Genomic DNA, 13,314 nt, shown 5'->3' with positions numbered 1-13,314 from the left:
GCCTGCCGAAGCCACTTCACGCAGCAGGTATGACCTAACAGTGCCGGTGCTTCCAAGTCGCCATTCCGTGGAGTCCATCGGGATCTCAGGTGGCAAAAACGGTGTTACAGGCCAGCAACAACTCGCCCGGTTACCACCGGCTTGTAATGATGCCCGTTGAACCTAACCATGTATGTTTTTGAAAGTGTCACGATCAACCCTCAACCTGCTGTGGCCAGTTCATTAAGTACAGCTGAGCCTGGAATGTACTGTTAATAAAAAAAAGGTCCTTACATCTAAACTGTACAGAAATATATTCACCTGTGCTTTTTCATCACCCCCATTTATGGGGAGGGGCTTACACACTCCCCTCAACTTTGACCTAGCCTCGCTCCAAAGAATAGCCTTCGCCTGGGAAATAAAGGTATCTAACCAAGATTTAAATCTTGTGGCCACCCACTGCCCTGGATCTGAGGAGCCTCACACAGTTTTCTAAGGCTCCTTGGGTCCTGCTCAAGTGAAGGAGGGATGGACAAGTGAGAGGAACCAACAACCCTGGAGAATCGCATGTGAACTTCATGAGTGCTCTGCCCGCCCTGATGGAACAAGAACAGCAAGGGCACCTGGAAGGGTCTCTGCCTTTTCTGCCGGTGGCAGACCAGTGGGTCAGATTCCCTATCTTCTAGTGGAGACCTGGGCAAATGCCCACCGCAGTAGGGACTATGGGATCAGCTGTAGGACGGGTCTCAGGAGGCACACTAGCCTCAGGAGCATGGTCTGGACACTGTGTGAACTCATATTAGCAGCGGTCAGGGTAGCGGTCATAGCCAATGCCAAACTGACCATTTCCTGTGTCTGAATCACTGTGATCTGCTTCAGGGTGGCCTTCCACTGGACTCAGTGTCTCAAGGGCTTGAGTAGCTTTTGAGGAATGAGCCAATGCAGTGTCTAGCTGGTCTTTTGTGCAGAGCCAGAGCTGTCTGGTTGCAGGCTGAATGAGTAGAGGGTTGTCTCTTGTTAACGTAACTCAGCCATATCCCAGCGGGATGTATGTCCTTGAGGTGCAAGGTCTTGATGATCCTCGGTTCACCTTCCTGGCACGCACTCGCTAGACGGGGAGATCGCCTAGCTGATGCGCCATGATGTTAAATTGAGAATCCCACTTGTGTCCTAGCTTGTTTTATACTCTTCTGCCCAGGCTGCACATCAGAACATGATCGCCAGGCTGAAGGGCATCGAACTTGACCAGGGCATCGTAGTGGCGTTTGTTTTTCTGTGCCGTCTTGTCCACAGCAGCCTGGGCAAGTTGGTAAATTGACTCTAGCTAGCATTGAAGCTGCTTGACCTGGCTGGCATAGTTCCTGCTGACTGTAACATTTAGGGACACAGGTGTGCAGGCAGTATGTCTCCCAAACATCAAGTAGTATGGTGTAAATCTGGTGCCATTGTTCCTCATGCAATTCCAGGCATGGGTGAGAGTGGCCACATGACGACTCCATCTCTTCTTCTATTCCAATTGTAGGGGGCCCGGCATCTCCAAGATAGTGTAATTGGACCTCTGTACCTGGGCATCTCCCTGTGCATGTATTCTGGCAGGGCAACCATAGGGCAACATGTGTATTTTGCACAGTATGCAGGCAACAGAGCTAGCTTGCTGATCTTTAGAGTGAAGTGCCTGCGCTAACAGAGTTAAGTGCTCTGCCGCCACCAGGATGTTCAGCTCTCCTCGCTGATCCATTTCTAGGCAGAGAAAGTCGATGCAGACGAGGTCCATGAGCTTGGAAATAGGCAGGTTGTGGAGACAAGCTCCCGATAATAGCACTTCAATTGTTGGATGGTACGCGTCCTTGTTCCTAGAGAAAGGGGTGCTTTTCGAAGTTCAAAACACTGAGGTTTATCTGTCGGAATCACTTTCAGAATCTTATGTTATGACACTTCTTACCTCTTGTTTCCTGCGACTCTTGGTGTCGTAGAGGAAGGGTCTATCTCTTGAGGTGGCCACACCGACACCCTGATTAATTCCACCAGGTCCTCAGGCGGGCCCCCTCCAAAGTAGATCCAAAATGCCAAAGGGGAAACCCTCTGGGGTAAAAAAAAAAAAAAACCTCTGGGAAGAAGTTCGAGCCCAAGATGGTCTGGGTGTCAGGTACTGGTGGAGTGGTAGGATAACAATTCCTTCCAGCTTCTAGCGAAGATTCAATAGTTGCAAGGATGATTAACAAGAGGAGAGAGGAGTACGAGGGAAGAATCAAGAGCAAACTGCAAGGAGTCCCAGAGACAGGAGAACACGGAATCAAGCGGAGGCGCAGAGCAAAGAGATACGGAGAGAGGTAAGAGCAAACTCATAGAATGGTTGAGACGCGAGGGCTGCAGTAAACTGCAGACATATCAGACTTCCGGGTCTGCATGAGCCGCGCACTGATTGGTTAGCTGGTTCCCAACTACTAGAGCGCTACATCCGTCTTCCGCAGAGAGCGTGACGGGACCACAAGGCATGTCTAAAATGCTGCGCTCAGCAATTCATGGCATTATCTTTTATTAGTTGGCTGGGACAGACACAAGTGTGAAATGGAGAAAGCTAATGGCCCCTTCCTCTGACAAGTCACTAGGGTCTTTAGCATTCCAAAGCCCCTCATTCTCTGTGTACTCTACAGTTAATACCTGAACCACATAAGCCTGCTTTCTTTTCTAGCTAGTCTGCAATGTGTCTAAATTTACATGAAAACAGTGGGGTAATAATGCACACACACTTGCACATTTTACTCAGCAGATGCTTGTGTGAACGAATTCTATGAGTGAAGTCAAGTAGGGCAATACACAGAGATGTCTGGTTGTCTTGTGCAGGTTAGACAATGTCAAGCATCAGGGTGTTGTAATTGCTTTGCATACTCCTTGATTTAGGGAATAAGGGGTGTTTAAAATGAATGTTGAAAACAAGGAAAGGGGTGTTTTAAAAAATTGGAGACGAGCATGGGTGCCACTTTGGATGGAGAGTGCCACAACCGGGAGACGGGCTGCAGGACGAGCCACTGTCTTCCTGGTGGCACCGCTGGTGAAGGTAGCAGCGGTGCTCTGTCAGTGGATAGTTGGGGCCAGAAGAACCTTGCGTGGGCTGACTCCAATGTTCTTGCGCTGTCAAGATGCCTATGTTGGTACTTGTCGTGGAGTGTATACAGTACAGCTTGGTGGAATCCCCGTGGCATCGACAGGCTATGTAAGGCTCAGCCTTCAATGTGCCTCTCCTTGTACAGGACCCCCCCTTCCGTACAAGCATAACTGTGGTTCTTGGGGCCACAACTGAGCACATCGGCTCTGTTAGTATTAGCCTGGAGGAAAAAGGCTATGCTAGTACCCACTAGCATGAATATTTGGATTGCATCACAGGTAAAAAGCAGTAGCTCGTGTGTATCCCGACTCGTGATGCTGCAGTACACAGTTGGCACAGCCGCAGCCAGTAGTCCTAAGTAGTCCACACTCCTGGCTCGGTCTGGTTCCTGGCAACTGGCAGGCTGGCGGATAGCCCTGACTCTGCTGGTAGACAGTTCTTTCCATGTGGTGGATCCAGTTGAATTGTCCAATGGTGCTTCCGGCCTCTGGTACAGGACAATCCTCACCGATGTTAGTGTGCCCCGTGCCTGTATTCTAGGTTGAAGTTGTTGGTTGACACTGCAGCAAGCCACTAATGCCCTGTGGCGTCCAGCTTCACCTACGTCAACACATAAGTTAGGGGGTTGTTGTCCGTCCTCTCCATCAAGGTGACGTCATGAAGGTAATCCTGGAACTTCTCTGCGATGGCCCACTTCAACACAAGGAACTCCATCTTGTGAATGGGGCAGTTCCCCGCTTTGTTCGTGATCTTTTAGGTAACTAGTCTATAGCTTTGCCCCCAATGGTGTTAGGGCATAGCCTCTTTTCAGTACAGCAGTTGGGGGTCTAAAAACACAAACACTTATTTACAAGCAGACAGGGATGCTGGACCCATAAGCAGTTAGAAGACTGCACAGTGTCTTCAAGTCCAGCAGTCCTTATAGAAAGAGAACCATCCCAATAGAAATATAGGTACAAACCTAAATGTACTAATCTGCTGCAAAAACATACAAATATATAAAGTGCACACTTTAAAATGAAGGAAGTTCTCGAAACGTTGGCTTAGTTTACCTTGCCAGAGCTACTTGTTGTCCAGATGTACTTGTTAGAAGGACTCCTGGTGGTGTATCAGGAGCTGGCAGTGGTATTCCTGAGCAATGAAGCACCCACGGTTGGGAGGAGGGGCTTCTTAAACATTATAGTAGAGTGCTGGCAGCTTGGCCCTCCAGACAGGAGGGTCAGCGGCTAAAGGTGCTCGATTTAGGAGCCCGCATTAAGCCTGATCATTTACATTTTTGAAAGTGTCACAAGAGGCCCTGCACCATGGGGGCCAGTTCATTAGGTATAGCCCAGGGGGGGGGGGGGGCTGGGCTGTACCACTAATAAACACAATCTTGCTCACCTCTAAACACTATAATCTAAAGGTATCTGGTCATTGCATCTAATGCCATTCCATCGAAATGTTTCCACCTAAAAGATTTCCATCGAATGCATATTTTTGGGGGGTAAAGGGTTAATTTTTGTTTAGGTGCATTATAAAGGGTAAAAAAAAACACCAAAAAAAAAGAAAAAAATGCATCCGATGTACATTTTTTAGATGGAAAAAATGTGATGCAAATGCATGTTGATGCAAGGAATTTGATGCAATGACCATAAACCTAAACTAAACACTATAACACTATATTCACACCTGCTTTTGGGTAACCCATATTTCTAGGGCTGGGAACTACACAGGTCCCTCAGGAACCCCAGGTTTTAGAGACAGTACAGGGTTTCGTGCTGGGCTTTTACCAAATCTTGCATCAAATGATTCCCCGGAGGAAGCTCAGGTGGTCGGAGGTAAATCCCCAGGTGATCTCGCAGGATATGATAGGTTATTTATAACGCGCTTAATACTCTGAGGTTTCTAAGCGCGGACCCGTGGATCGAACCTGTATTGCTCCTGTCGTCTTGCTTCCAAGGCAAGCACATTGCAACTGAGCTATCCTCCCTAGACGAGTGAAGGGTTTCTTGCAGAAAAGGGCGTTACAAAGAACCACTTTTCTTCCAGGGGGGCTATCAGGAATATTTTTATAATGCTAAAAAAGGAAAAGTGGTTTCGGCTAGTGATCAGCTGCAGGGCTCTCAACATGTCGTCATTTCATAATCGAGACAATTTCATCAATGAGTAAGAGTGTGGAAATCGATATAATATTATGACCCCAATCGCATCGTTTAAATGTATGTTGGCCTACGCCAAGCTGTCTAAAGGATACTATGTACATAGGTTCCGCGGCAAGGTCTTGACCTTAATGTATCGTGTAAGCCGCCATCTTGGATCTAGCCGCCATTTTAGGTACTCTTGTAGTGTGGAAGTCACCCTGAATCACAAAATGGAGGCCGAACGACATTTCGAGAAAGACTTCGGCCATGATGACCTCCGCACACGTGAATGAATAATATGTCCGCAGGCTACTTGTTAGGGCCATGAACTAAGACCCTGTCCTCTGTTTAACCTATGTGTAAATATGTAACCGTATCAGCGGAACTGATCTAATATATGGAAATTGTGTGTTCGACCTGGCTACGAACCCTAGCCATGGTTCCAGAAATGGTTAACTTGTAAGAGGGCTGGCCAATGCAGTACTAAATGTATAAAAACCCAAGCATCCCGATGATCGGTCTCTCCCACTTTCAGTGCGAACCTAACGTTGAAGGTTCGTGTGTTAGTCAGAGAGCCAAATAGCTATTCGTATGTCAATTGACTCTGGTAACTTTGTAACTTTGAAATAAAGCGCTTTGTATGTCCTTTGTAACCTGTGTTGGTGTGTTTCCTTTTGGGCTTCCCAGCCTCATGTCAATTTCTCTGTTTCCACAGTTGGCGCCCGAATAGGGACCCTCAAGATTGATGCCGGATCATTGAAGGTTGACGCAGACTATCGAATCGGGATCGGACGGTGTGATTCTGCGGGCCCGACCGATCGAGACGCGATACCTCGGCAGCGCTGCACGATCCGATCCTTGGGCGATAGTCGTGCGGTCTGACACGGCATCTTGACGAGGGTCCAATTCCGAGGCGGGCAGATTTGCCGAAACCACCGAACGCAGGTAAAATTTGTTAGTTGAAGTCCTTTGTAAACCGTACGGTCCTCCTTAGGTTTGGTCAGGTGCAGTCGTGACCCGGCTCTTAATTTAACCCTGACAATTTGAATTTGGCGTATTGTATCTGCAGACACAATTATTGGACCAGGTAACACCAATTTTTTGAGAAATGCCTGGGAAATTGTCTAGCTGCTTTAGGGTTCTGTTCCGCAGCGATCGACAATCTTTGGAATTTAGCCGTCCGGCACCACAGGAGGGGTCGCCGGCGTGTACTATGTACTGTAAGTATGGCATTGGTAGTATTGTATTTAATGACATTTGGCACAGACAGACCAGAAATGCCTCCGAATTTCAGTGGCCAATCAATGGTAGCTTTGAGATCCCCCGTATTGAATACTTAGAGTCGATCTTGCTTAAAAAGAAGGCTAGGCCAGCAGCCTTTGATGTGTTACAAAATTGGAAAAAGGAAGCATTACAGCAGCTTAAAAGTAGGGATAAACATGCACGACGTCATAAAACGAATGCAGAAAAGGCATTGTTGTATGACAAGGAAAAACGATTAGATGAAACCCAGAAGATGGATAGAGCTTTCTCGCTCGGGGTCCAGAAAATTTACCCCTCTAAAGATTTCCATGTTTCCGAGGAGTTTATTGAGAAAATATTAAACGAACGGAGGCCTGATTCTTCAGCGCCACCTCCGTATGCTCCCGTTGTGGGCACCTTGCCCGTTCCTGCTATTGCTCCTATCGTTATTCCTACTCCTCCTGCGCAGCCTACTGCCCCTAGTTCTTTGGTTGTCGCTCCTCTGTCTATTTCGTCTATTACATTACCTCTTTCCCCTGCACCCTTGTTAGGTTCACCTACACCTCCGATTCTGGGGAGTCCCGTGTTCACTAAATCAGATCTCGGTGCAGGGTCGAAAATTGTGACTCGTAGTACTGTTCCTGCGGGCAGGAAACAGGAACTATTTGCTTGGGCTAAACATTGCATGGAAAAAGGTGATCAAACTGATGTACTTTCAACATTATCTAATTTGCACGATTTTCCCGAGAAAAACGTTTTTATTGAAGGACTGGGGATTCATTTAGGTGTAATGTGGGGTAGATTGCAGACTTCGGATCTCCCACAAGGGGTGAGAGATCTGAATGCCTTGGCACTTTCGAGGGATACAGAGCAGAAAGTATATGGACATGTTGACAGATTGTTTGAGTTTAGGAGGGATTTTGAAAGGTTACAAAACGAGGATGATGAGGACGACAGGATGTATGCACAGAAACGGTTCCTTTCGTGCCGAAGTTCAGCACCTGAGGAAGTACGAATTTGTACCAAAGACGCGATTCGATGGATCTCGGATTCATCGATACCGCCAGATGAGGTGTATGACACATATAGTCAATACACGGTAGAGATGCAAAGGAAGGTAATCCAAGTGATGGTACAGCACTTACAGGAGGAATGTATAAGGAAGAAGGTTGGTTGCCCCATAGAGTTATTGGGTATTTGTAAAAGAGCTTTTTCGCCCGACACTTCTACAGCTGCTTTAGCGCTCGATCTGGCCTTATTGCTCAGTAAGCGGTCAGAGGTCCCTATATCTCAGTTGCCTATGAGAGAGGTCCCTCCGACCTTTGTCCCAAAAGTAGAAATCCCCGCCAACGCGGCGACTGGTGCTGCCGCGATGGATATCCCTGCACATTACGTATCGCAGTTTGTTCACGTCCCGTTCTCTCGACAGGAAGTGAACACGATTAGACAATCAGTCCCTGATATCAGGAAGAACCCGACAGGGTTTTACAAAGAAATAGAATCCGTTTTGCAATCTTCTGTGTTCACCTTAAGTGACATGGATTTATTGTTTCCAGTGCTTTTACCTGTTGATGTATGGAAACAGGTACGAACAATAGATGATGTGCCGGGGTTAGGGGATACATGGGTAAACTTAACTAGAATAGATGGGGAACGACTAGCTGGTGAGAAACCACCCCAGGTAATACTTACCTTACCCGATAGAATAGTTGCTAAATTAAAAACTATAATCCCAGAAAAAAGGATTATTTGGGACAAGCTTACGGCCTGCATCCAAGGGAAAACTGAAGGTACTACTGAATTCTTTAATAGATTCGAACAGGTGTTCTCCGACTTCAGTGGACAGGATTTAGGTACAGAGTCGGGGAAGAGGTTGTTTGTGGACAAATTTGTGCGTGGATTGTTGCCCGACATCCAGTCACAAATTATGTCCTCAGAGAGCGCTTGGCAGGCAAAATCTCAGTCAGAGGTCTTGCATATGGCTCAGTATTACGAGAATCGGGTTAATAATGAAAAAGAGAAAATCGAAAAAAGAAGGGGTGACCTAAAGACTAAAGTATTGTTGCAGCAAATTGTCAGAAACCCCAGAGGAGGTACGACACAGACTAGAGGTCAGTACATTCCAAGAGGAAATACTCCTCCAAATTCTATAAATATTAATCAGTGTGCTTATTGCCGCCAGGAAGGTCACTGGCGAGCACAGTGCCCTGCCCTTCGTCAGAGGTCAGGAGGCACATTTGGAGGTATGGGTAGGCGACCAAGGGGCCGCCCCGGAGCAGGGGGCCCTGATAGGGGTCAGCTCCTACAAGATCCCCAGCAACCTTTTTCACGGGAAAATCAGACTCCGAGTATGGACTCGAGAAATATATTTGATCACCCTTCCGCCGCCTATCTTTCTGAGAAACTTCCCTTTGATGAAGTTCTGCCTTACTAGGATTGCCCGAAGCAGCGTTTGGAACCTTTACCTATTCCCGTTATTCAGAAGGGCCCCTATGTTGAATTATTGGTGGGGAATAGGAAACATCAGTTCTTGATCGACACTGGAGCACAAAAGTGCTCCATCGACCATTCGAGGGTTCCAAACATCCCACTGTCAGGGCAAACAAACGTCTCTATAGGGTTCTCTGGCATACCAACTGTTTTTCCGGTTTCTGCGCCGGTATCCGTTTCTTTGGGTCCTTTTACAGACCAGTGCCCTTTTCTTCTTACTTCAAACTGTGGAGAAAATTTGCTGGGGTTGAATTTGTTGAAGAAACTGAATGCAGTGATTCATTGTTCCCCTGACGGAATAAGATTAACAGTTTCACCACAGCAACCCTTTAACTCCCAATACTTGACCCGACCTCTACCTCCCAAATTTGACGTTGTCCCAGAATGTTTGTGGGCAATAGACGATAATGATGTCGGGATATTGCACGTTGATCCTGTTAAGATAATATTGAAACATGGGGTTAAGCTACCGCGCATTCCGCAATATAAAATTTCAATTGAAGGAGAGCGCGCTCTGAAATGCATTGTCTCCGATTTTGTACATCGTGGAGTGATTGAAGAGATTACAGGTAGCTTATGTAATAGCCCGATCTTGCCAGTATATAAAAAAGGCGACAATGCAATTCCGTACCGGTTTATAATAGATCTTCGTGCTATTAACCGGGTGGTAGCCCCACAATTTCCAATCGTGCCTGATGTAACAACGATCTTAACAATGATCCCTGCTACGGCTACACACTTTAGTGTCGTAGATTTAAAAAACGCCTTCTTTAGTATTCCGATACATGAGGAGAGCAGGTATTTGTTTGCGTTCACCTTGGGGGGACGCTCGTTTACATTCACAAGGGCACCTCAAGGGTATACTGAAAGTCCTAGTATCTATAGTAGAGCCTTAAAAGAGCAGCTCGACACCCTTGAATTACCACCTACTTGCACGCTGCTTCAATATGTAGACGATTTGCTTCTGGCTGCAGACTCTGAGAAAGCTTGTAAAGAAGGCACTATATTGTTGCTTGTTCATTTAGCTGAAAATGGTCACAAAGCTTCACTTAAGAAATTTCAATATTGTTGTCAGGAGGTTGCCTATCTAGGCTACCTCCTGTCAAAGGAGGGGAGAAGATTGACACCTGAACGAATAAAACACATTTCTGGCATGTCTGTCCCAAAATCACAGAAGGAAGTCAGAGCCCTGATAGGGATGGCGTCCTACTGTAGACTGTGGATCCCGAACTTTGCCCTAGTGGTAAAACCGATGTTGGCTTTGACGAAGAAGGGCATTTCTCTGCCATTGCCATGGGAATCGGAACATCAACGATCATTTGAGCTTCTCAAAGCCGCGCTGTGTTCAGCACCGGTTCTGGGTACACCAAATTACGATAAGGCCTTTGTGTTGTTTGTGCATGAATGTAATGGATGTGCTTTGTCTGTGTTAACACAGGAACATGGAGGGAAGAATAGGCCGTGCGGCTATTATTCCTCCGCCCTCGATCCTGTTGCATGCGCTTTGCCGCGATGTCTGCGCGCTGTTGCTGCTGCCGCTGCGTCTGTAAAACAGAGTGAGGGGATGGTCCTAGGCCACGATTTAATTTTGATGGTACCTCACTCTGTCGATATTCTATTGAATAAAACTCAAACACAACACCTTACTTCTGCCCGGTTGACCAGGTACGAATTAGTTCTATTTGCTCCTCATATCCAAATTAAAAGGTGTTGTGTTCTCAATCCGGCTGAACTTTTACCTCTCCCGCAAACTACTGCTTGCGGCGATGACGGATCACATGACTGCCTGTATGCCACCGAACAAGAAACAAAGGGCAGAATAGACCTCTCAGATACTCCTTTGGAGAATGCGGAAGGGGAGCTGTTTTGTGATGGCTCCTGTTTTAAACTTCCGAATGGCACATCTACAGCTGCTTATGCAGTTACTACTTTGAACAAGATCGTAGAAACTAAAAGGATTCCGCATAACTCCGCGCAGGCCGCAGAGATTATAGCGTTGACCCGCGCTTGTGAGCTCTCCCAAGGGCATAGAGTTAACATTTATACGGATAGTCAGTACGCCTTTGGGGTGGCTCACAATTTCGGAAAACTGTCGTCGGAAAGAGGGTTTCTGACCTCACACGGGACCAAGATTCAGCATGGTCCCTTAATAGTACAACTACTTTTAGCGCTCTCACTCCCTGAACAATTAGCAATCATGAAATGTGCAGCACATCGCAAGGTCATAGATAATGTGGGAAGAGGAAATGCTTTTGCAGATTTGATAGCTAGACAAACAGCTACAGACCTTAGCACAGACATGTACACCTCGAGGGAAGTGAGAGATGGTTGTATAATAGATGAAGGCATTGGGTCTGTGCGAGATATTCAGACTGATGCCTCTGTTGAAGAATCTAGGAAATGGGCTGAAGGCATGGGGAAATTGGATGACGAAGGGTGTTGGGTGGACGCATCTGACGGGAAATGGTTGCTTCCTGATTCTTATGTATTAGCAATGGTCACGATGGCACACGGTCCAACACATGTGTGTGCCCAGCAAATTGCGAAGATATTACAGCAGGTTTGGGTGAATGATAAAATTTTGGAAACTGCAAAAAGACACGTCAAGAATTGTATGATTTGCCTGCAGCACAATGTGGGTAAAGGGACAGTGACTCCAAGGGGAAGTTTCGGGCCCCCCTCTGTCCCCTTTGAAACCATTCACCTTGATTTTATTGAAATGGAGCGATGTAATAACTTGAAATATGTTCTTGTTATCATTTGTGCTTTTAGCAAATGGGTCGAGGCTTTCCCCGTCAAAGATGCTACCGCCATGACCACCGCAAAGATTTTGGTAAAAGACTATTTTCCTCGATTTGGGCTCCCGAGGATAATTTGGTCGGACAACGGCCCCCACTTCATCGCAGTCGTAATGTTGCAAATATGTGTTGCCTTAGGGATAGAGAAACGTTTTCATTCAGCTAGACACCCTCAAAGTGCGGGGTTGGTAGAAAGACACAACGGTATTTTGAAAAACAAAATTGCAAAAACATGTGCCGACACTAAATTAAAATGGCCAGATGCTTTACCTATTGTGTTGTTAGCTATGCGCACCACACCCCAGACTAGAACTGGGCTCTCTCCATTCGAGGTAGTAATGGGAAGGCCTGCTAACATTTGGGGTCTCCCTAAACCTAAAGCCCTGAGGGATGTGGAGAATGTATTGCTCATAGACTATTGTAATCAATTGACTAAAAATCTGTATTTCATTTACCACCAGGTGAACGCTGCCTTACCTGTACGGTTTACGGGCCCAGGACACGATATATTGCCCGGCAGCTGGGTCCTGGTGAAGGCCTACGAAAGGTCTTCCTGTCTCGCGCCTCGCTGGCGGGGACCCTACCAGGTTTTATTGGTCACCAGGACGGCAGTGCGGGTGGCAGGAAAGAAGAACTGGATACATGCAACACATATCAAGAAGATCCCTCACCCGACGCCACACGTTACAGAAGAAACAGAACCCCTCGCTGGTGCTACACTCTCTGATCTCGGAGTAGCAGGCAGCGTTGTGAGTGCGTCGGAGAAGTTCTCTGAGCCTGAGGAGCTCGGGGAGCCGTCCATTTTGTCTCCGCACTCCCTTGATCAATCACTTCCGGAAAACCTTGTTTCGAGCTCTGCGACTTCCGTCGCTACTGATACGACGCTCCCCTCAGGGAGCGACGATACTTTGCTTTTGGATTCAACAAACTTGGGTACCATCCGGTACAACCTTCGACCACGCAAATAAAATCGCCGCACGAGTATCGTGCATCTGGAAGAAAAAGGAGTGATTGAAATACTATCGTCTTCCCTTTTTTCTGGAACAAAGAAAGGGGGGGGGGTTCTGTTGGCCAGGGTTGGGAAGGACTAAGAAGTCGCGCGGCCGAAGTGCCGCCAGCAACGAACATTGGGGCCGTCGATCGGGAGAACCATGATGCCTGCTGCCTTCACCGCTGCTCCTCGTATTGAACTATTAGATAAGGAGGTGACCAATTCGAACAATGGACAATGTGCCTGGGCCCCGAAAACGTACTGTTGTGTTCTCGTTTTGATTATTGTTAGTTTTGCAACTGCTGCCATAGGACTTTGGTACTTTGAAGAAATTTATCCTTTGAAGCCTCTGTTACCGACCAAAATTGTACCAACTGTTTTGACTCCCTCTGTACACCTTCACACTCTGTCCCCTAGGGACTCTCGGCATAGACAGAAATATTATAATAACACTTTGATGATAGTGATGAATGCTACGCATGCTATTTTTAATAGGAGTAATTGTTGGGTCTGCACTCACTTACCACAGCATGGGAACAAGGGACTGGGATGGTATATACATCCCTTACCTCTAACAACCTCTTG

This window comes from Ambystoma mexicanum, chromosome 11, assembly GCF_040938575.1.
Source record: "Ambystoma mexicanum isolate Mex_15411 chromosome 11, UKY_AmexF1_1, whole genome shotgun sequence".
In the NCBI taxonomy this organism is placed as follows: domain Eukaryota; kingdom Metazoa; phylum Chordata; class Amphibia; order Caudata; family Ambystomatidae; genus Ambystoma; species Ambystoma mexicanum.
The sequence above is the reverse complement of the archived record's forward strand: the minus strand, read 5'-3'. Positions refer to the sequence as shown.